General features: G+C 37.0%; 1 long non-coding RNA gene across 1 annotated transcript in view; it reads right to left on the bottom strand.

Moving 5' to 3' along the window:
- The window catches only part of LOC141420306 (uncharacterized), a 149,716-nt gene that overhangs the window by 33,059 nt on the left and 91,874 nt on the right, over positions 1-24,783 (bottom strand). Inside the window, exon 2 of the long non-coding RNA XR_012444924.1 lies at positions 16,398-16,494. This is a non-coding gene — a long non-coding RNA (uncharacterized lncRNA). The remainder of the gene's footprint in view (positions 1-16,397; positions 16,495-24,783) is intronic.

Below are 24,783 nucleotides of genomic sequence, written 5' to 3'. Positions count from 1 at the left end.
AGCATCTTTTTAATCATCAATGCTCCTTTTGAGAAAACAGATCATTGTATCTTTCCCTTCAAAGTAATCTCAGCATTCAGATAAAAGCAAGTATTCACCAGTGATGTTTTAATTCCTTAGTATCCTGGGTACAGGTCACTCTAGGTAGATAGATATTAATTATCTATACATGTGATGCTAGACGTTTCCATCAAAGGAATATGGTTCAGTTTAAAGATGAGTTGGTCTTTCATTTATATGTTTTTATATGTGCCTAAAGAAAAAGATTCAGAATGTCACTCATTAATAAAAATAAGTTCACATTCTGAGAAAACTGAAATTATCTTAAATGTTATTTGTTTATTTAGATGGGGGTTCACTGTGTTTATCAAGGCTGGCCCTAATCTCCTTGGCTCAAGTGATCCTCCTACCTCAGTCTTCTGAGTAGCTAGGATAATAGGAACGTGGTACAGTGTCCAGCCCTGTTTATTTTTTTTTAGAAGGGCATATAAATGCAATGTTTTGGCTTCCATTTAGCATTACCTCTTAGTGCCATTGTTATTTAGCACCACTGTTGGTGTACTGTGTGGTTTTGCAGCATACTCTTCTGGCTAGGCGGCATGACCTTTCTTAGAATTTCCTGTCCTGTATATTTCTGATTTTGTCTTTACTCTCAGGTCAGCACTTACAGCTTATGCACGAGCATAAGATTCTTTTGCAGACAACACTGCCCTGAGGTTGAAGGTGTGGAGAACTAAGGTAGAGTTCAGTTCACACTCAGAGATTGCTGCTCATAGGCTCTAGTCTGACCTTGCTCTTACCCCTTTCCACTTTATATTGTCTCTCAATAGCCTGTTCTCTGGACTTGATGCTACAGCATCAGATGCAAAGTCAATAAGCAGCCTTAGAGAGAACTCAAGAAGCTCACATAATTGCTTATGGTCAAATCATAAATCATCCCTGGTACAAATGAGGGAGAGAGAGAGAGAAACAGAGAGAGAGAGAGAGAGAGAGAGAGAGAGAGAGAGAGAGAGAGAGACTTACCTTACCTCCTGGTTTTGCTTCTCAGATTGGACCCAGCAGATACAATGCCCCTGTGCTGCTCTTTCCCTCTGCCCCTTTCTCTGCATTGGAGGAAACATCTACTCCCTAGCCTTTAGTTTTACCTATTAGAGGACTCCAGTGTCTCCATGTTAACTCCTGTTTTGTATCAGCATATCAGGTTTGTTTTCCAATTACTTGTAGGACATACCCACTTGAATAAAGCATTATAACTTCAAAGGCAGAATTTTCATTTATTTATTTTTTCTTTTATTATTCATATGTGCATACAAGGCTTGGGTCATTTCTCCCCCCTGCCCCCACCCCCTCCCTTACCACCCACTTCGCCCCCTCCCTCTCTCCCCACCCCCTCAATACCCTGCAGAAACTATTTTGCCCTTATTTCTAATTTTGTTGTAGAGAGAGTATTAGCAATAACAGGAAGGAACAAGGGTTTTTGCTGGTTGAGATAAGGATAGCTATACAGGGCATTGACTCACATTGATTTCCTGTGTGTGTGTGTTACCTTCTAGGTTAATTCTTTTTGATCTAATCTTTTCTCTAGTTCCTGTTCCCCTTTTCCTATTGGCCTCAGTTGCTTTTAAGGTATCTCAAAGGCAGAATTTTTAAAACCTAACTTACTGTTTAACTTATTAAAGTGTCACACAAGGGAAACACTGGTAAGGAGCTCTCTCTCTCTTCCCTCTCACCCAGTGGTTGTGATCAATGCAGCCTCAAACCATAAGCAAAACCCCTGGAAAATGAACAACCACTTCCTAATAGACAACCCATCTGGAATTTAAAAATCTTTCAACTTGACTCTTTCTGGCATTTATTACTCTGTTCTGCACCCTCTCTCTTCATCTTCCTTAATTTCTGAAATACTAATCCATCCTGTTCTCCTGCTTGTACAAGAGAAATATAAAATACATCATTAGGAGAAAAAGTGCTATTTTCTCTTTCTTTGTCACTGTGTATGTGTGTGGGGGGGCATATGGACAGTTGAACACAAGTGAACATACATATTTTTGCTATTTTTTCTCCACACACTCTCCTTGAATGATCTCATCCATTCCCACATCATGCATCTCAACTTCTGCTAGGATCTTATGACTCCCAAGTCTGTACCGCTGTCTCTCATCTGTTTTCTGAACTCCAAAACCATAAACCTAACAGCCCCCTCTCCACCCAAGACTAATTCATACTTGTTTCCCAGCCTGGGTTAATCACATCCCAGCATCTTTCTCTCATTTTCCACGTCTGTACTAATCTGTCCCTTATCTCAATTCCTTGATTCTTACATAAAAACCACTCTCATATTAGCATTTACATATCCTTTAGCTATTTTATCTGTTAATTTAGTCTCCTCAATTAAACTACAGACTTCTTGAAGGCAGGAATCACACTCTTAGCTGGTTCTACATTCTTACAACAGCTGACATGCAGACACAGATTAAATACATAGACTTGAACTGAATCATTCTCAACTAGTAGGTCTCTAGCAAAAGAGGAACGTGCCAGGAAATCACAACTACATCAGCTGTCTAAGTCCAAAGGTAATAGCAGCAGTTCATCTTCTTGGAGGAGTACTAGTAATAGAAACAATTTTAAAGTAAAAAATATATAAGAAAAAGAAATGCTCTAAATTAGACTTCAGAATTTGAATTAGAGCTGTCTTAGGAATATGATTTCTCATGCATGATTCTACATGACCTGATAGTGTATTTCTTTCCATCTTCCAAGTTTCTTTCTAGTCCAATGCATCTGAGGATAAAGAAGGACATGATTTATGAGACTACATTGGCTCTGTCCTTAAAAGCAGCTGGCCCTTGACTCTAAAAACTAGTCTACAAACTAGGAATAAGAGGAAGGCTGGGAAGAAGCAGAAGGTTGCATACCTGCTGTCTATCTACCTTTCTTGGACTAAAAATTATAATGAAACTACTTATTCCCTGTTTCTACTCCAAAAGAACCAAATGGGTGGGCCATAAGGTCAGTACAACTTCAGTAGTGGAAATTTCTCTATTGTAAACAGAAAGCTAGAGAAGCCTTAGAAAAACTATAACAGTAAAGGAGTCTAGAAATACGTTTGTGTAAAAGAGAATATTTAACCCATTTTGTATTTGTCACTTTTTTCTAAGTCTAGAATAGACTGCTATATCTTTAGGCTTGTCTGGTCCTGAACCCAAACAGGCTATCTCAGTCTCCTCTTTCTAGCTTCTCTAATCTACTCAATGACATCCTTTATATTTCTACTTCAGGCCCCACCCATCTATATTTTTGACAGACAGCATTCTAATATTTCCCATTTACACACTTCACTGTACAATTATCCCTAGGACTTCTATGGGAAAGTAGACAAAAGCACAAAAAAACTTGACTATTACTTAGCAGGTATGCACAAGGAAAAGGGCATCTCTTTGAAAGAAGAAAGCAATTTCCTGAAATTGCATCTTAAGGCAGGCTCATGTTACAACCTGTTACATCCTCTCACGGGAATGGAGAAATTACAATTAGCAGAGAACATTTTTGGATGGTATTCATTGACTTTAGTCACTTAAATTATCTGTTGGCCTCCACCCTAATTAAACAGTTGAGAAAAGAAAGACTATTAATTGTTGAACATCCATTGTGGGCACAGGATGAGATATTTTAATCAAAAGATCCAGGAATAATCCTGCTTTCCTTCTTCAAGGTTAAAAGAAAAACCACTCACAAAAACAGTACAAACTCTACTTTGGAACAATAAAGCAGCTCTTGTTAAGAAAATCTGACGTCCAGTCTTACTCTTTTATCTATACACTATCATTTGCTATCAGTTCCTTAAATGATACCAGAGAAAGTGTTATAAGCATGAAGGAAAAAAGAATAATTAAAGTGATTTTCAACAGAAGTTGGACAGGCAACTGTTTCTAATCATCATTCTTTGATCACAAATGTCATTTATTCTTAATGGAATCCTCATTTCTAGTTTCTTCCCTCAAGAGTGATGAAGCATTCTCTCAGGTGTTGTAAGATTTAAGTCCTCATGGATAAGTAATGAGAGATTTTCAAAAGAAGACTCAGAAAATATAAATTATGTGAAGAAAGTAACTTTCCTTGGATAAGGTCTTTGAAGTTAGAATTTCTATGACTGCCCATGAAACAAAACAGCAGTAGCTAACTTGGTGTCAACATCTTGTACATATCTAACATTCCTTCTCCATCATGAACCTGACTTTACCTTACTTTCTGACTCAGTTTCCAAGCTACTTTGAGCACAGAGAACTCCATCTAGAACCTATACTCCTGGGGATAACATGGTGTTTTGAATACAGTGCAATTCTACTTTGGCACTCTTCCCCAGACTGTCATCTCTGTGAAAAGCCACTAGCACATTCTTTCGCAATTTCAATGGACCCAAGAATTGGGGGATGTCTTTTTGGCATTATAAAGATTAGGCATTTAAATAACTGAATGAACACTTCAAGGACAAGAAATTCAACTTACTGATTTGTCATTTTCTACTAAGTAACTCAGCATATACTGGGTCACTCAGTAAATGTTTGCTAGTCTTTGACCCAATCAATGAATGTGTTCTGGTGTTCATTTGCTATGACATGCAATCTAACTGAAAATCTTCAACTAAATTTGCTATGAAAATATCCTGTTACACATGGTTGACTGATTAGTTATTTGCTTCTGAGTTAGGTTTGAAATCAAAGTTTCTTTTCAATGTGTACATATTATAAAAAACATTGATAAATCTTTTACTTGTGTTGGTATTTTCTTGAAATGCTGGTATAAGAGAGTGTGACCTCCTTCCTATCACCTTACAAGAGGGACAACTGATGGTGCTCATAACATTTCCAGTTGTAGTGACTTTCTCAAATTATATTTTGTTCTGATCTCTCTTATCCATGTGAAGCATATTTTTATTTTCTGAATTCTTACGTGATATGGGATAGCAAAATTATGACATCTGGTTACAAAACTAAGAAATAGAAACTTGTATGACTGCCTTCTAAACTTCCTGGTAGGAAGGCTCTTGAAAAATCTGAATCTCCTCCTACTCAGCTGCCATGAATAGGAATTATACTAACACCCAGCAAGACCCCCTACACAGAGATGTAAAGTGTCCATTCTGATATAGACACTCCAGGACAACTAGATTCTAACTTAGTGATCTATCTGCCCATGGAAATCTGAGCTTTTCAGTAATTTTATCTTATTTAGCACTGGAAAGATGTCAGAAAACTGTGTCTATTATTTGACTTTGCCCATTATCAAAGAAATAAAACCAGGGGCCTGTAACTCATCTATTTAAGGCATTTTAAAGATCTTTTTGTTAGAAGAGAAATAAGAAATAAGTTCAGTGGTGATGGTTTTAGAAATCAAAGAGTAAAGTGCACACGTTATCCGGTTGGGTGTCTTTAGGAGGAAGGGCACTTATATAAGGAAGAGAAAAGGCAGACACATCTCTAGAGAGAACAATAGCCCCAGAGGCTGTGAATAGAACTTTGAACTAATCATGTCCTAGGGCCTGAAATATCACCAACATTTCTGAAAGCTTACTTTATAGGTTTTGATATTTGACTACTCAGCATGAAATGGACTGAGAATTTTCTGTAAGTCTAAAAGCTATAGAAAAAACACACATTTCCTATTTGCTGCTAAGGACTATCGAGGGTGACAGATATGTAAGACTATGATGATGTTTATATGAATTTATACGCTGATCAAGGTGCAGATTGTAATTATACCAGCTTCGCTTAACACAATATGGAATGGACTAGGTGATATTAGTTCAAAGGAAAAAAAATTTTCAAAATGTTCAGCACTAAGCTATAACAAGTAATAGTAGTTAACATTTAAAAGAGATGTCTCCTTCATGCATAGAGATCTTTTTTTTGATAACCCCATTCCAATTTGAGAAAATACAGCATTTGTCAAATGCTACTGCTCAGTTAGGTTTAATCAGTTAATGTTAAGATTAGCCAGAGTCTCGTATGAGCAATACCATCAAAGTCCCAAGTAGAAAGATGATATATTTTTAATTGTAAAAATGTGAAAAAAAGGGCTTCAGAGAATCAGAATGGTAGAGAAACTCCACTTAAAGAGTCCCACAGATAACTGGGAGAATGATTTTAGAAAATTCACTGAGGAACATAGTTCAATAACTTTATTTATTTTCAAGATGTGTAATCCAAGGTCTCTGGAGAATAATGTGCTAATTGCATATGATTGGCAAATGAGACTGATAATCAAAGGGCAGAATTAGGTGGGAAGCCAAAAAAAGGAATCAGGGCACAGAGACTACATTGTGAAAGCATTAAGAAACGTCCTTTCTGATGGTGAAAGATGGAATATTAAAATTGAAACTATTGTAAAAAATAAGCACAAGGCTATAAGAAACTCAGAATGAGAGTATTGCCTCAGATCACTCTCTATGTCCCACTGTATGATTAAGATCAGTTGAGTTTCTACACCATGAGCATGCTGGAACTTGTATCCTTGGGATTGAAAGTAGAGTGAAAAAATATAAGAATGAAAAAAATCCTGGACAACCTCACAGTCTTAGAATAGAAGAAGTGTTGAGGGTTATTTCAACACACACCTACCTGTTCCTCAAGGCTCATTTCCAGTGTAAATTAGTCAACAGAGAACAATACAAAAAAAAAAAAAAAACCTTCATGGAAAGTACTGCTAAAGTAACGATTAGGTATTATTATTGTTGTTGCTTTGGTTCTTGAAACTCAATCTTCACCATAGTGAGTTTTGGTGTCTTAAAATCTGGCGTATTTCATGAAAATGGAAACTGAGTCTGAAGGAGGCATTTAGTTATGTTCAGTCACAGTTAGCAGACAGTCAGTCTCATTCCAAGGCAAATTAGTGCACACACTACACCATGATATTTTCTGAGAATCCCAACCACAATGCAATCACTCCCTCCTCTAAATTACAGCACTGTTGTGACTCTTCTGCTTATCATATATATTAACTTTATTTGGAATTGTTTGACTCCTTGTTGTACCCCTAGATTAGTATCTGTATTACCTTGTTTTACTCCAATACATCCTCAGTGCTCAGCAGATCTTGGTTATAGGACAGAATTGAATGGGGTGAAGTAATCATTCAAATCCCTATCCTGTCCATGCCATGAAAATGCCAGCCCAAATGGACCCATTCAGTCTTCTCCTTCACCCCAAAAAGAGGTGACAGAAACTTGCATTCAGCAACACAATGAAGGGCATGTTTCTATTACCATCTTCCTTCCTTACCCTCTTTCTCCAATGAAATCTGACTACCTAAACTGGTGTGCTTCACTTATTTAATTAAATTCCCTGACACTGGTGTTTCATGATACTTTTAAGAGATTAGATAATTGTTTGCCAAATTCAATATTCTATGAAGTTTTTGTAAAAGTCAATGACAACTCAAGATTGTCTAAAGGGGACATATTCTATATTTTTATTATTATTATTTTAATTGCACAAATTTATGGAGTACAGTGTGGTAATTTGATACATGTATATGGAGTATAATTGTCCAGTCAGGGTAGTTAACATTTCCGTCTTCTTTAATATTTTTTTTAAAATGTTGGTTAATATATAATAATTATACATATTTTGATGAGTATTTAGGGGTTGTGATAATTTACAAAAGATCCAGAATGCATGAAAATCCAGCAGCCTGGCAGTTCAGATGAGGATCCAGGGTCTCCTTAAGAGACTCTCCTTCTTACTTAACCTGTTGGCCTGAGAAACCATGCGTATTAACTCTGTTATTTGTAACATGGAATAAGGTTAAAATGAGCTCCTTTTTCTTCTTTCTCCTTAAACAACCCTCTTCGCCCTAAATCACAACCAACTGAAATCCCCCTTGTTTTGCATTCCAAGGTCAGGTTAAATAAGTCTGCAGGATGCCTTGCTACATCAAGGAACCAGCTGGCCCTAATTGGAGGACCGGTCAGCTTCTGGGCCACCCAGGGATAGAGAAATAAACACTGAAAAGACAAATTTTACAGTCAATCTACTGCTAGCTGAAAAATATTTTAAACTAAAGAAATGAAACCTTCAAGTCATAAAAATAAAGAATGTTGAACTGATAGGGACATTAACCATGTCATATTCCAGCCCCTGTTATTTCAAATGAGGATACTGATGCTCAATGAGGGGACATGCTTTGTTCAAAGACACACAGGGAAAGACCTGTAGCAACATGAAAGAATCTCAGCAAGATTATGTTGACCAAAAGAAGCCACATAGAAAAGAATACATAGCCATATTATTCCATTAAATTTTAAAACAGACAAAAGCTATGATGCTAGAAACTGGAAAATGTTTGGCTAAGGTAAGGATGAGATGTTAGCCAAAAAGGGGTCTTAGAGAACTTTTGGTGGTTATGAAAATGTTCTGTATCTTGAATGGGCAGGAGATTCCATTGTATATAGAAGTAGCTTAAACCTATCACATTGTAAAACTGAAATCTATGCATTTCATTATATTTAAGTTGTATCTCAATAGATTCATTTAAAAGTAACTACATTTTAAAGATTTTCACAAGGTGTGAGAGGCAGGCCTGACACTTGGACTCTGGTAATCTGCCCACCAGGCCAGCCCTGTTTGGCTCTACTACTTTCCTGGTTCTTTTCTTTTTGACACAAATGCAGTTCTCTGAATCAAGTCAGGTAATGGCCTTGTACCCTTGGTAACTGGTACAGGATAACTATATGAAGCAGCATCAAAAGGAACATGAAAGGTATTCAATGGGGTCCATGATTAAACATGAGACATTAAACTATTAGCTCAGAACGACTCTGAAGGCAGCTATGACTCATCCAAATTTCAAGCAAGAAAAATAATGATTACACGTCCCGAAAGAAGGAAGGGGGAGGAAATGACTGAGCTAAAGAATATTAGGTGTCATCGGTAACTCTAGAAGTAATATGAAAAAGTGCAAGTGTTCCACATTTACTTCTTTTCAGATCTGCAGAACGTCTAATCTAGGCATACGCTGTAATTATAATGTGTCCCTTGGTATGGCAAAAGCATGCATGTGAGACACGGGAAAGACAGAGCTGATAAAATTGCCTGTGCACTAGTGCTATATATAGATAGATATGCAGTTCTTTCTGCATCTCTGAAATCCCTTCTTTCTACAGGCTACTGTTGTTTCCATTAGAGAAGTAGTACTCTGTTTTATATGAGGCCATCCTCAAAAGAAGAAGGCTCTTGAGAACAGTGGACTTGCATGTTCTGTGTATTAAAGACAGAGCTGGGTAGAAATCAGTCTTTGATCTACAGGCCCTGCCACAGTCTAACCCTGCTGCTGGAGCGGGCACCTTATTTACACTGCCTCAGCTAGTCCTTGGCTAGAAAGACTACAGCACCCTCCAGAAGCCCATTTTCTGGAGAAGGGCTGGACAAGCAAAGAAGGAACCTTAAGTTCTAGGTTTTATTCTTTATTCTGAGCTTTTCCAAACAGCTCATATTTTAACTCTTTCGGAAAGAAAAGCTGTATTTTCAATACTTTATTAGGCCCTATTCATCTCTGAACTTTACTAATAGTAGATATATTTTTAAATTTTTTTCAGAAAAACTTTTTTCTAAAAAAAAAAAGAATATTTAAGTCACAAGCTCTTAGGTCACTGGAACCCTTGGTTAATGCCAGTGAACTACATGGAATGTTTCAAAAAGAATGCCTATATTGTAAGCCTTTGAAGAGTCCATGTGTGATTTGTTGTTTGTGTATGTCTCTTCAAGGAGAACCACTTCTTAGGCTGTTAACCTAATTTTACTTTTTTATTAAGAATTCTTTATGGTTGGCATATCTTACAAAAATGTTTTAGTTATTATTGTGCACCCTTCATAGAACTCACTGTTGTCCCGAATTCCAAAGTATTTAAACAAAATATATTCCAAGCCTGAAAATAAGCACCCCAGAAATAAATTAACAGGGAAACGAATAACATGAATCTTTTAGCAGGAGAATTCATACCAGTCAGAGAAAACTATAGAAAACACAATGGACATCACCATTTAAGGCTTCTTCTCAAGGGAAGAAGAAGATTTAGAAATTACTACTAATTTTGGTCAGCTCTGACTTATTCTTTTAGACACTTGTGTCTCATTTTCAACCAACTAAAGTATCAAAGTAAGTAATGACAACTTTTATATCCTTTACTTCTAGGTAATATAATGTCCTGAGGCTCGGCATGTTCCCTGAGCTCAAATTTAAGTACATTAAGGGAGAATTGTTCATTAGTCTATGGTATATACTCATGGCTTTTAAATTTCTTTTTAATCATTTGTACTAATTGACAGTCTAGAGCCCCTGGAAGCCCTGAAAAATCTAATGGACAATTGCTTTATATGTCAGCATGAGTATTCTAAACCTTTAATCTCATTAGATAGTTAATATTTTTCTTGTTATTTAACAATGGAGAGAAATTTGACTACCAATATGCTATTGATGACAGTTGCGAAAAAAAGAAAAAGCCTTTGCCTATGTTACTGATACTAGCAAAGAACAGTCTAAAAATACTAGTTTCACCAAGTAATATGATAATAGTAATAATAATGATGGGATCATAACCTGAATTCTGCTCTTGGCTCAGCCAACTAATTATTTTTAGGATCTCAGATAAGTCAGTAGTGATATAATTTCTTTGAGATTCAATTTTCTAACTTATAAAATGGATATGTGAACATCTGGTCAGCTACAGCTCTGCTCACATTTTACATATAATGCTCGTAAAACATTTTAGTTTGTCACTGTACTCCAGACACACAAGTTCCATTCAGCCATCAGTGGTGGCATAGTCACCATTGTGGTCACTGCTAGGACAAAGTGAGTGGAAGGTTACTTGTGACATAAGGCAAGTAAATTCCACATTGTGTTAGTTTCCTAAGACTGCCATTAAAAAGTATCATAAACTGTATGGCTTCAAACAATAAAAACATATTCTCTGATAAAGAGAACACATGCAGACTTCTGAAGGCCAGCTGTGTGAAATCAAGGTGTCAGCAGGCCATGCTTCCTCCAAAGACTCTGGGGTAGAACTCTTCCTGGATGTTTCCAGATCCTGGAAGCTTCTGGTGTCCATGGCTTGTGGAAACAAAGACTCAATATTTGCCTGCTTCTGCATGTGTAAATCTCCCTTTCCTTTCTCTTACAAAGACAGACTTTGGATGTAGTGCCTCTCCCACCCCTCTAATCCAGGATGAGTTCCTCTCTAGAGTTCTGTCATCTGCAAAGACCCTATTCACATTAAAAGTCACATTCTGAGGTTCTAGATAGATATGAATTTGGAGGAGACATTAATCAACTTACTAAACACACCAAGTGCCAGCTTTGACAACATTGTAAGTCTGTCTGGAAAGCTGTTCTGAGAAGAATTCTAAGGCTGAATTTGGGGTCAGTAGAGAGGAGCACCAGGAGCACATGCAAGGGCATGTAGTGTTAGTATACGTTTGTCATCATGTTGTCATCACTCATCATGTATCCAGGAAGGAACCAAGACCTAAGGACTCACTACCAGTGTCCAGGGTTACTGAGTGGCAAAGTTGTATAAGGAATAAAATTTCCTGATTCACAATTCAGTGTATTTACATTACATAACAACCTTTAATCATAGCAATACTTCTTTGTATATTCTTACTAAAAATAGAAATCTAAAATCTGGAAAATTATTGACATTTAAATACTGATGTTCATTGAACTGGCCAGGTAAGGATGGTTCAGTCTATTTGGCCGATTTTCATTTCCAGCTATGTAACTAGAATCAGTTTAGTACTCCAAAACAAAACATGGACATTATTAAACTTAAAGGAAGAATGTTTGAAATATTGGCAAACATTGAAGAGTTAGTATAGCTGATGTAGGTGTTTGATAATATCAAAAATTATACTTCAAGGAAGTGTTGCTATGGACAAGGAAGGATATTCCATACTTATAAGTAGTGATTTTAAAAGGGCCAATTCAGTAAGAATAAATACAAGACCTAAATTTGTAAGTATCTAATAATATGCCTTCAAAAATATAAGACAAAAAAGTGTACAAAATTAAAAGGGTAGATAAGCAAATCCATACTTACAGTTAGAGGTTTTTAACTACCTCTGTTTCTCACAGGCAGAATAAGAACACAATAAACAAGAAAAGACAAATAAGATTTGAACTAGATTAAGAAAGTTGACTTAATTATTACATAGGACAATTTACTCAATTACTACAAATAACACATTCTTTTCAAGTGGATATAAAATATTATCAAAATTAACCATGTGGCTGCTGCACAGAGGAAGTCTTCAAAATTTTACAGTCATTTAGAGTGTATTCTCTGACTGCACTGGAATTCAGATACAAATTAATCACTATATGTGTATGTGTGTATAGGAAAATCCTCAAATATTAGCTTTTAAGTAAAATATTTCTAAATAAGGAGTCACAGTAAAAATTATAAAATATCTAAATGAGTAATAATGAAAATACCAAATGTTAAAACAGCTGGAATACAAAATATAACTTGGGAGATTCAGCAAATGCAGTATTTTGAGGAACATTTAGAGTCGCAAATGCATGTATTAGAAAAAAAGAAATGCTGAAAAATTAATAATCTATGTTTTGATATTAAGAAGTGAAGAGGGAAACTGCAAATTAAACTCAAAGGGAGTAGAAAGAAGGAAATAATTTTTTAAGTGGCAGAAATAACTCTAGACCAAGAAAAAACCCCCAAATTTCATTTTTTAAAAAGACTAATGATTGGTAAACAAAACTAATCTAAAAAGAAAGAGAAATAAACAAGGATAAAAATATTTTACAGACATAAAAAATATATATTACATTTGCAGTACTCGTGAACTGTTTGCCTGGGCTGGCCTTAAACTGTGATCCTCCTGATTTCTACCTCCTGAGTAGCTAGGATTACAGGCATGAGCCACTGGTGCTTGCTACCCAAAGTATAAGTTTACAGAATCAGATGGCTCCACCCATGAATTCTTCTGAAAAGTGAAGCAATAATATTAGCCTAACAAACACACACAGGGATGAACTATAGAGAAAAAACCTTGCAACAGGTTTAGCAACACCAGCATAATTTTGGTACCCAAACTGACAAGGACATTAAAAGAAAGAGAAATTATAAAACAATCTGTCTTATAAACAAAGACACACAGACACACACACACACACACACACACACACACACACAGAGAAATCCTTAACAAACATTAGGAAGCTCATACCAGGAATACATAAAAAGATAATGCATCAAGACAAATGGGTTTTTAACCCAAAATTGGTTTGATATTTGAAAATTACTGAATATAATTCAATACATTGTAAAATAAGATACTGGAGGGAGCTTTTTCTTGCTCCTGTTGTTCTCCTGACCTAACTGGGATTAACTGGGGTGATGGGATATGCAGAAAGGACAAATAATAAACATCCATAAAGTTGGAGCCAGGAGTGCTGGGCGATTGGATGGAGATGCACAACAGCCTCATCCCTTCTTTTCTCTAATAACTCTTCTTTTACTTCTCTTTTCTCTATCTTTTCTTTAACGCCTTACTCCTTTACAATTCTTTAAAACCTTGCTTCTAAAGTCTTCTTTTCTATTTTTTAAAGTCTCTTTCCTTAGACTCACACTGTCCCATGTTTTCTTTAATCTCTTTTAAAGTCTTGGTCCTTAGACTTGCACCGTCCCATGTTCCCTTTAGCTTTTCTAAGCTAAGTTCTTGGTGCAGAAAGCTGCTCTGGTGGAGACACACAACAGCCAGCAACAGTGTCAGCGTCAGCCAATCAAAATCCCCCATCAAAAACCTGGTGTCCTCCTGCAGTGAGTCTTTTATATCCACTGGTAAACAAGGAGGTGGAGCAACAGTTCTCAGGGAGGGGCATGGCATTGTTACAAGAGAAACCTGCCTTCCTGCTTCTCTGAACCGAAACAACTTAGGAAAAGCAGCTGAGCTGCATTCTGCTTTGCTCTCTTCTGAGGCCGGGGCCATGCCAAAGTCAGCCTGCCAATTATTGGGCACAGCTGTGCTTATGTCAAATTCTCAGAGGCTTCTCATAATCCGCTCCCCACAAGAGACCATGTGAGCATGTATTGTAAAAGTATGCGATTACACTCAGCATCTATTCATAATAAGAACATTAGCGAGTTATGAACGAGCTGGGTGCTGGTGGCTCATGCCTATAACCTTAGCTTCTCCAGAGGCAGAGATAGAGAGGATCATGGTTTGAGGCCAGCCTGGACAAAAAGTTCATGAGACTTTTTGAAGTCTGAAGAGAAAGCAGAGAGTAAGTGGGACTGTTATGATTACTGCCTTCACAGTTCCCTCACTTCACTCTTCTGAGAACTTTGATGTTTTTTTAATTAGAAGTGAATAGAGTCTTGTTGATAGGAGAGAAAGCAGCACAGTACGTGTGCCCTTCTGGAGTCACGTGCATGTACTGAATTACTTTAGAGAAGGGGCACCTTCTTTTTCAAAATGCTTCATGAAACTCTCTAGTGGCACTTCTCTGTCCCAAGCCTGCAGTGCAAGTGGTGTGGAGTAAGCAGAGCAGAAGTCAGATCCTGCTGCACCTGCCATTTGCTGGCAGGGTAGTTGGTGTTGGGTAAGTCATATAAACCCTCTAGGCCTTAGTTTCTATTTATTTCAAGGTAGTTATGGGGATTAAATAAAATAATAAGCGTGAAAATACCTAGCATAGATTCCACACATGAAGTTTTATATGTACAGATGGAGAGAGAGATGTCTCTGAGAATCTGGAGACATTGTTTGCATCAGTTATTTACACAGCATATGCTACTTAAAGTCACTCTTGTCTATCTTTCACTATTTATTAAGAGCAATCAATACATGTTCCCAAAAGGTGACAATTTATTGTTGAAAGTATCTGTGAGTCAGTCTACTCATTGCACACATGTTAATTAGAATGTATGTAGTGCCTCCTATACTTTATTATTGGAGAGATGATGAGAACATTATTTGGGGGCAATGTCTAATAGTCAATACAAGTAATCAATACAAGTGCTCTAAGTTATTCCGTAACAATTCAGAAAATATTTTATTGTGTTTTTAAAGAAATATCTTGATAAAAGTCCTCTGGGTTGGCCCAGAGTAAGCAAACCATGGAACTGGCTTTGACTCATAAGACAGCACAATACAGAGAGTCAGATCCTAGTCCCATGTTCAAACTTCCTCACCTGAGCCACATCTTCTGTACCTCATGTCTTCCTAATTTCCTTGTCTGAAATGCTCCTTCTCATACCATTGCCTGGAAGATTATTGCTCATATTTTCAAATAACACATTCATTCTGTCAAAAATGATTATGAAGCTTCTAATCTGTCCCACAAGGTCTGCCAGGCACCAGGGACATAATATTGCATAAAGTCAGACCATGGCCTATTCCTCATGGGCTCTACCGCTGCACCCAGGCCCCACAGCAGCTGGCCTGAGTTGCTCACTCTCTGAGAACACACACTTAGTAAAAGGCCGCACACACAGTATCAGAGAACAATCTGCATGTTTATATGCTGCTACCCAAGCCTGAGAGGGGATCCATAAGATGAATGCTTAGATCTATTTATTTTTTCTTCTCTGAAGCACACCTTAGAGTCTGACAAATGGTGGGCATTCAGTAAACGCTTCCTGGATGAAATTATTCATTTTTCACAAGGCATTAATATGGTCATATTTGTTAAATGATTCTCTTTCTGGATTTCAGAGAAAACAATCACATCCTCAAAATCCCATCCTTTTGTTTGTTCTTATTTTATTAACAGCCCTAGCAGCTGCCTTAAAAAGGGTCATAATGCTGTTAGTGATTTTTAAAGGTATGCATAGTATAAATGTAAGTGAAATGATGCCTTGTCAGCCTGTTGCAGCTTAAAATTATGAGAATCTTTAGGGGGAAATTAGAATGAGCTTCCATTTAACTGTAAATAGCTATGTATATAAATGGCTTAATATACTAGGGGATCTGTTAAGTTTTTACAAATAATCAACAAAATTCACCCAGAAAGTGGTAGAAGATACTTATAGACCTGAGTTCACAACAACAAAGTTTGGCAATTCCTACAAATAGGGATAAAATTGTTTATTTTTAAACAGTATAGGCCTAAAATTTTCCTTCAATTATCTTTGAAAAAAATGAGAAAACCCCCATAATTCCCATTATTTATGCTAAAAGTGTTTCCAAAGAAGTCATTATTCAAGAAGTCTGGGAGGATTCTGTAGGTTTAAGCAGCATAAAATATCAAAGGAATGCAGGTAAAGAGATGTAATTTCCATCTGTTTATTTTGAGAGAAACATGTTAGCCATTAGTCATCTTTCCAAAAAAACAAATCCCAGGAAAGGACTGAAGAGTAAAAACATGGAAGTACCTACTTGGTCTGGTGTTTGGATCCTTTCAGATGGGCGTGATACTGTTCTATGGAGTTTAGGGACACACTGCAGATGGTACATCTGTAATTGCGCCTCAGACCTGTGGAGGATAGAGACTTCGTTAGTGCACCAGTGGCTCATCAGCCACCTGAATGAGTTCTAGAATATCCACAAGTTGAGTGACAGACATCTGAGAGGACTTCTTGTCCACCACATAAGCCACACTTTAAGGTCCTTTCTCTAGAGACCAGCCGGCAGGTCCCCCCCTCATCAGAAGTGGGAGTTAGAATTGTTAGAAGCAACATAGTCCATTTCTGCATGGCTGAAATTATGAGAATATACTTCTTTGTGTTGAAGCAAAATGTTTCTGGACATTTTATAAATCAAACAAAGAAGCACTCTACTTTCCTCTAAGGCACACAAAGTCAGTTGTCATCTCTACAATGAAATTTGAGACACTAAAGAAAAAGTGTCTTAATTCCTTTCTCATCTCCTATCTAATGGCAGAACTGAAGTACAACTTTAGACATCATTAGTTTAGGTTTTTCTTTCAGGACTGTCTTATAAAATATGAATACTTAGGAGAAGAATAATACACGAGTCTGTTTCCCATGACAACTTACTTTTCATCAGAAAGCTTTTAAGAGGTATCTATGTAGTCACCTGTTTATTCATTTAATACATTAATACAGTATCGATTTTGGGCTAAGCACCGAGAATTCCAAGATGAAAATGATTGGCTTTGCCTTCAATGATTTTAGTAAAATCTTCACTACCTTATAATACTGACCCACTCAGAGACAACCTCACAATACTAAGCAGCTTTAACCAAGAAACTTGTTACATGTGCCACAGCTCAGGGACCACAATGGATCACACTTCTTCTGCTAGCGTGTCCCTTCAGAGGAGAGAGGAAGTAAAGCTACTCCTGATCTGAAATGCTGGATTTGTATCCTGGAGCCATCATCCCTGGGAGTGTGATGTTGGGGAAGTCAAGTAACTTCTTCCCAGCCTCAGTTTCCTGTTCACAAGGTGAGGTAAACCCATCCACATCACAATGCTGTTGTAAGAACTAAGTTAATAAGGCACACTAAAATGCTTAGCAAGTGAGACTGACTGTTACTGGTTTTGTCAAAAAATTCTGATTTTACTATTATAAAAGCCAGAATGTTAAGCAGCTATAGCTTTTCTTTCTAATTAAAAAAATTAGAAAGTACTATGCATTAGCATAGTACTTGCTTTTCAAGAGGCAAAGTTATTCTCCATTTTCCTAAAAAGAAAGCACTGTGCTGTGGTTAGAAGAACTTTACAACTTGCTACCTGGGCCACTTGGTGCAACTTATTTGACTTCTGTTTCCTTGTAGTATTAGTGCAGACTAGCGTGGGGGTGTTCACTGAATGAGCTATGTCATGAGTGAGAGAAAAAGTGAGTAATATGTTAGCTACTATTATGATTTAGAAGAGATGTCAAAGTGGGCAGTGGAGGACAAGAATATCCTTGCCTTCTGCACCAAAAACATATTTCGGAAAAAAGACAGCATCTTTTACAAATGCTGCTAGGAAAACTGGATATCCACGTGTAGAAGACTGAAATTAGATCCATTTCTCACACTCAAAATATAAGACCAAATACTCTTGAGACCACTGTAGAAAACATAGGGAAACACTTCAAGACCTAGGCACAGGTAATGAATTCCTGCACAGGTCTCCAATTGCTCAGGAGATAAGAGTAAGAACTGATAAATGGGATTGTATAAAATTAAAAAGCTCCACAGCTAAAGAAAGAATCCATAAGAGTGAAGAGACAGCCTACACAGTCGGAGAAAATCTTTGTCAGATATTCATCTGATAAGGGATTAATATCTAGAATATATAAAGAACAAAAAATTCAGTAACAAAAAGCAAATAATCCAATTAATAAGTGGACAAATTAACTGAATACTTTTTAAAGAAAAAAGTGCAAATGGCCAAAACATACATTAAAAACATTCAAAATCCTCAGCTATTAGAGAAATGCAAATCAAAACTACATCTAGATTCCATGTTACCCTACTCAGATGGCTATCATCAAAAAACAAAACACAAATGCTGGTGAGGATATGGGCAAAAAGAACCCCATACACTGATGGTAGGACTGTAAAGAAGTTCAATCACTATGGAAATCATTATGGAGGTTCCTCAAAAAGTTAAAAATAAGGACTGTGTATAGTGGCTCATGCCTGTAATCCTAGCTTCTCAGGAGGCAGAGATGGGGGGATCATGGTTCTAAACCAGCCAGGGTGAAATGTTAGTGAGGCCCCGTTTCAACCAGGTGGAATACACCTATAATCCCACCTCCATGGGAGGTATAGGTAGGAGGATTGTGGGCCAAGGCTAGGCCAGCTGAGGCAAAAACACAAGACCCTATCTGAAAATAACTAACGCAAAAATGGGATGAGGGTGTGGTTCAAGTGGTAGAGTGTTTGCTTAACAAACACAGGTCCTGAGTTCAAACTCCAGTACCACAACCAAAAAGAAGTTAGAAATAGAACTTCCACGTGGTCCTGCCAGCTCTATCACTTCTGGGCATATACCCAAAAGAATTCAGCTTACTATAGCGATATCTGTTTATTGTATGTTGTAGCACTATTCACAACAGCCAAATTATGGAATCAGCCTTGGTGCCCATCAACAGACGAATAGTTAAAGAAATGTGATATTAAACTCAGTCATTAGAAGAATAAAATTATGTCTTTATGTCTGTCCATTTGGATGAGACTGGAGATAAGTGAAATAAGCCAGTCCCATAAAGGTAAGTATTGTATGTCTTCTCTTATTTGTGGAAGCTAGGGGAAATAAAAGAAAACAAGGGCATGAAAGTAAAAGGAAGACTACTGAGGAGATAGAAGAAGAGAGGAAAAGAGGGTGGCGGGGATGAACATGACCGAAGAACATTACATGCATGTATAGAAACATTACAATGAAACCCCTTTCTTTGCACAATTAATATTCCCTAATAAAAAGGGGAGAAAGTAAAAGGGGAAGAGAAGGGAAAAAAGAATAGTTACCTTCTGATGACATCAAATCCAATGAGCTCTGCTTACTGACACCCTGCACTGAGGTCCTGAGATACTGATAATAAGTGCACCTATATTACCAAAGTGACAGAAGAGAGTGCTAGGGAAGGACATGCAAGGGAAGTGGCCAAGAGCCAGAGTTCCAACTTGTACTGCCCACTCTCCTCCAGTCTACAGAAGAGACTAGAGAAGAGTTAGAGACTCTCTGAAGGGAAAGCCGTATTGTATGGAGAACTCCACCCCTTCTCCTCCATGAGAGCACAGAGCTTCTCCCTCCCTCACACCTAGGGAGAGGGACTTGATGGAATTACCCAGAGGGACTGAGGCACATCTTCTTGCACCTGAGAAGTAATATACTGGACTCTAACACCTGCTGCAAGATCCAAAGGGCTTGTCAACACCTCTCATGACAAGAGGTGGCAGTATAAGGCATGGACTGTGTTCTCGGAGCTTGTCAGAACTATGTTGCATAACAGTTTCCAAAGACTGTGTGTATACCATGCATGAGAAGAGCTGATGTGGTGATGTCTTTAGCTACTAGCCAAGAGAGCTGCCTAAAGTTGGGAGCAAAAATAACCTCTGCAGAAAGAAGGTGGAAGTATTCATTTCATTATCTTGGTGTTTAACGTGGCTCTCGACAACATATTTAGTTCAATATAAAGTAATTGTGAATCCTTGAAAAGCTGGAAGGCAGCCTATGAGAAGTCAAGTCCCTGTATGATCCTTGCCAGCCAGGCAGATTCTGTGCTAGCTTCATGTGGTATTGATCATGTGAGCTTTCATTCCCCCTGCCTTTCTCAGCTTTACCTTGCATCCCTCAGCCCTGAGGAACCAGAGGCAGTCTGCTGAGGAGGACAATCAAAAACTCTAGGCAGATCAAGAAAAACTTACCACATTCTCCTTCCCAGAGCAAGCAGGCAGCAGCCAAGAACTGAGTTGTTTAGAGGGGGATCACTAACTTTTATGGATTTTTTGGATATTTTAATAATATTGCTCTATCCTGGATATATTAAAGAAGGAAATGAAGATTATAAGGACTCTTTGACTACGTGACAGTGAAAATTCATGCCATGCTCTAATTTTATCCAAGGAGTAAGAAAGAGTGAACCCCACAGACAATTTGAGTGGTCAGTAGAGGACAAGAATAGTTATCTTCTGATGACATCACATCCAATGTGCCATGCTCACTGAATGTATAGTATCATCAGACCTGCTCTTAACATCTGTAATGGGAACAAGGATCAGGGCTTCCTGAAGAACACTCTATGGCCCAATGCACATTTCAGAGAAACCTATTTGAAATGTCCTGTGTGAGCTGGCTTGCTCAGTATAAGGATGAACTCATTTTTGTTTTTGTGTCAGTCACACAACTGAGAACTGACTTAAGTAATTATTTCCTTAAGAGTCAGTTTAAAGGTTCTCAGGACGCAGCTTAGTGGTAGAGCACGTGCAAGGTTCTGGGTTCAATCCTTGGCACCACTGCAAAAAAGTCTAATTGTGGAAGAAAAATGAAATGACCAGAGATCTTCTTCCAAAGTTATCTAAGGAAATCAAAACTTCCCAGGCATAGACTGTTAGTTCAGAGATGACACAGACAACTGCTGAGTCTCTGTTCACTTGAGCAATGGCTCCTCAGAGCAAGTGTGCATGCATGCATCCTCCAGTAAGCATGCTCACATGTAGACTCCCAGGGACAACTTGGGTAGATACTGGTTTTGCAAGCCTTGGATGGGGCCTGGAAATGTACAAAACTCCACCCCCACCTAAACTTACACTTTGAAAAGATGTTTCCCATAGACTTAAACTCCTTTGGAAAACTTGATTTTTTTCCACAAAAGGACTGGATCTTAAGAAAAAAAAAAAGCTATTCCATAAAGAACTGTACTTGCATTGCCCTTCCATTTCAAGGTATGTGTGATTCAGAAAGATTATTGTGCTACCCAAACCCAGAGGCTGTAAGTTATCACAACTAGCATGGAAGTTATCTGAATGCTTATCCAGAGCTGATCCATTCTGCTCTTTTATGCATAGAATCAAAATATGAAAACCAGCTTCAGGCATTACTCCTGCCAGAGCTCTCCATCAATCTTGTCATAATAAACGGTAACTACTATTTATATGAGTCCTCTTCAGACTACAGAGTAATCAAAGGTCTTCTCATAACAAATGCAGGTTCAGCTTGGTAATCCACATAAATATTTATGCTCAAAAATGGGCATTTTCAAGAACACCAAGAAATCTAAAAAATATTCTGATCTGTTGCTTTCCATAACAGTTCTCATGTTCTGCAGCCAAACAGAGGCGTGGGCAGGAACTATCTGGCACTTTATTAGGATGCAAACTACAGGGATCATAAACTGGAGAAGCAGTGCATATAAACAAGAACAAAGGCTGAGAAGGGGCGGAGGAAACCTCCCCCACACAAGACCCAGTGTCCTCGGTGGGGACTTAGGGCTTTATTAATACCCAGTTGAAATCCTAATTACTTTGGAATTATATGGCTCCTTTTCCCTTAGGGAACTAGAGAATCTTATTATTAAAACTAAAAATGTTAACTTCCTCATTCAATTCATTTAAAGCACAATATCATATTAAGAATATCCTAAAACCTTTGTAGGCCTGAAGGTCATTTCTACAGGATATATCAATATTGGTTAAAAATATAAACCTTGACTGCAAAGAGCCATCAGACCATCTAGTTGGAAAAAGGAAGTATGCATACAAGTACACCATGCAATATAGACCACAAAAATTTTGAGAGGATGAAGTGAGATATTATGGGAACAAGAGGAGGAGATTGTTTCTAACTCAGAAGATCTGGAAAAGTTTCTTGAAGAGGCATCACTTTTATATTTCTATTTCGTAGCACAGTGTTTATAAAACAGATGGTCTTGGAGAGTTTAGCAGAGTGTGACTACTCAATGTGTCTTTTCAAGCCTAGCAAAGCTAGATGTTCCTCTGGTTTCAATTGCAACCATTCTACATTAGAGAAGCTTCGTTGAGCCTGTATTATAAGTGCCAGGTATTTTGCTAAATACCAAGAATATAGGAGAAAATAAGACAGAGTACATTTTCTAAAGGAACAAGTCAGGGAGAAAGACAAGATACAAGTAAAGAAATAACACAATTAGAAGTTATGAAAGTGTTTCTCAGGAAGTAGAGGATAAGGAGAGAGAAAGTAAATGGGAAAAAGAGTGATTCTGTTTGGTCAACAAAGATCTTTGAAAAATGTAAATAAAGCCAATAGTAATGAGTCTGTGATGTGACAAACTGGATCAAGTTGTTTAGGGAAAGGGAACAGCAAGCATAGATAGACAGAAGTGGAAATGAGCTTGAACAATTCAAGGAATAAAAGTGAGTGAAAGAAAGAAAAATTTAAAAAAAACAATTAAACAAACAAAACAGCCTTGTCAAGCCAGAATTCTATATCAGCAAAAATACCACTCAAAATTGAAGACAAAGAATATTCTCAGTCAACAAACACTAACAGTATAGTATGCCAGCAAATCTGTACCACAGAAATGCTACATAAAGCTCTTCAGGTTGATGGGGGGGAAAAAAGCATTGTATGTAAACTTAGATTTACAGAAAAAAATCGTGAACATTGGAAAAGATTAACATGTGAATATCTAGCTTTTAGAGTTTCTCGTATAAATTACTTGAAGACTCCAAACAACTTAAAACAAAAATTGCACTACTGCATTATGCGTTATGGTGTTTACAACATGTACACATGTGAAATCTATGACAACAAGGCACAGGTGTGAGCTGGAGCACAGCAGTACTACTGGAAGATCATTGTGTTTTATAGCAAATGGTGCAGTGTTGAATCAGAATTGATAATGATAATTTTAGGAAAGAGACAATTCCATGTAATTCCTTAGAGCAACCATTAAGCAAATACCAAGATAAAAGGCATATACAGAGAATAGAATACAGAAGGAGGTAGGAAAGGAGAAATAGAAAACAAATGGAACAAATAGAAAATTAAAAAAATGAAAAGCTAAATTTAATCAGATTAATAGTTATTTTACATATATGGATTAATACTTACTTTACATAATGGATTAAACTCTCAAAATGCTGAAATTGTCAGACTAGATAAAAAGTAAGGCCCCAAAATATGATGATTTCAAAAGATGTACTTTGTGTACTTACAAGTTGAACATAAAGCACAATAAAAGATATATATAAAAGTTAAGAAAATACTTTTAAACAACCCATCAGCAAAGAAATAATCCAAAGGGAAATTAGAAAATATTTTGAACTGAATAAGGAAAATACTATATATGAAATGTTAAGGTTAGAGCAGTTTTTATAGAGAAATTTATGGTTTTACATTAGAAGCAAAGAAAGGCTTCAAATTGATGATTAAAGTTTTAGTATTGTGAAACTAGAATAAGACTAGAAAACTAAACCAAAATCAAATAGGAGGAAGGAAATAATAGGTAGAAATCAATACTGGGAAACAAACTACAGAAAAAATTAAAATTTATTTCTTAGACAATATTAATATAAATATTATCCGTTAGCAAGTGTAGCAAAGGTTTAAAAAACCACAAATAACCACAAGAGTGGATGTCAACACAGATTCTGTAAACATTTTAAAGAATAATGAAAAAATATTATGAACAATTTTATATTCAAATAAATCTCTCAGTGTTTATGGGCAAATATGTCTTTAAACATCCAACTGGCCAGAACTGGCACAGATGGAATAGAAAATCAGGATAGCTATTTATTAACTAAAGTGAATTTGTTGTCAGACTTTTCCATAAAGGAAGATCTAAATCCAGAGGTTAGCCCTGGAGAATTCTATCAAATCTTAAGGGTATACAAAACACTAATTTTATATATGCTTATAGAAAATTGAGGAAGAAAGTATCAATGGATACATAAAGAACATTTGACAAGTTTCAGCATCCATTCATGATCAAACTTCTTAGAAAACTAGAACTGTATTTGATAAAGAACATATTTGGAAATATTTGGAAATCTTACAGCTAATATTATAAAGAGGCTCCAATGATCATGAAAAAAAGGCAAGAATATCTTCCTTCCCTTCTCTTCCCTTCCCTTCCTAGCCAGAGAATGCCATTCTTACCATCTCTATTACACATTGCACTGGAGGTTCTAGTTTATGCAATAAGAAAAGAAAAGGAAACAAAAGACATGCAGATTGGAGATGGAAGTAAATTTATCTTTATTCATAGAAGATATTGTCATTTACACAGAAAGCCCTAAGGATTTCTAAATACTGAGTAACTACTAGAGAAAGTGAATTCAGTAAATCACCACATGGGAGGTCAACAGGAAAAAATCAATTGTATTCT

The sequence above is a fragment of the Castor canadensis genome, unplaced genomic scaffold (assembly GCF_047511655.1).
Source record: "Castor canadensis unplaced genomic scaffold, mCasCan1.hap1v2 HAP1_SCAFFOLD_110, whole genome shotgun sequence".
NCBI lineage: Eukaryota > Metazoa > Chordata > Mammalia > Rodentia > Castoridae > Castor > Castor canadensis.
Note: the sequence above shows the minus strand (reverse complement) of the source record. Positions and strands in the feature narration are given on the sequence as shown.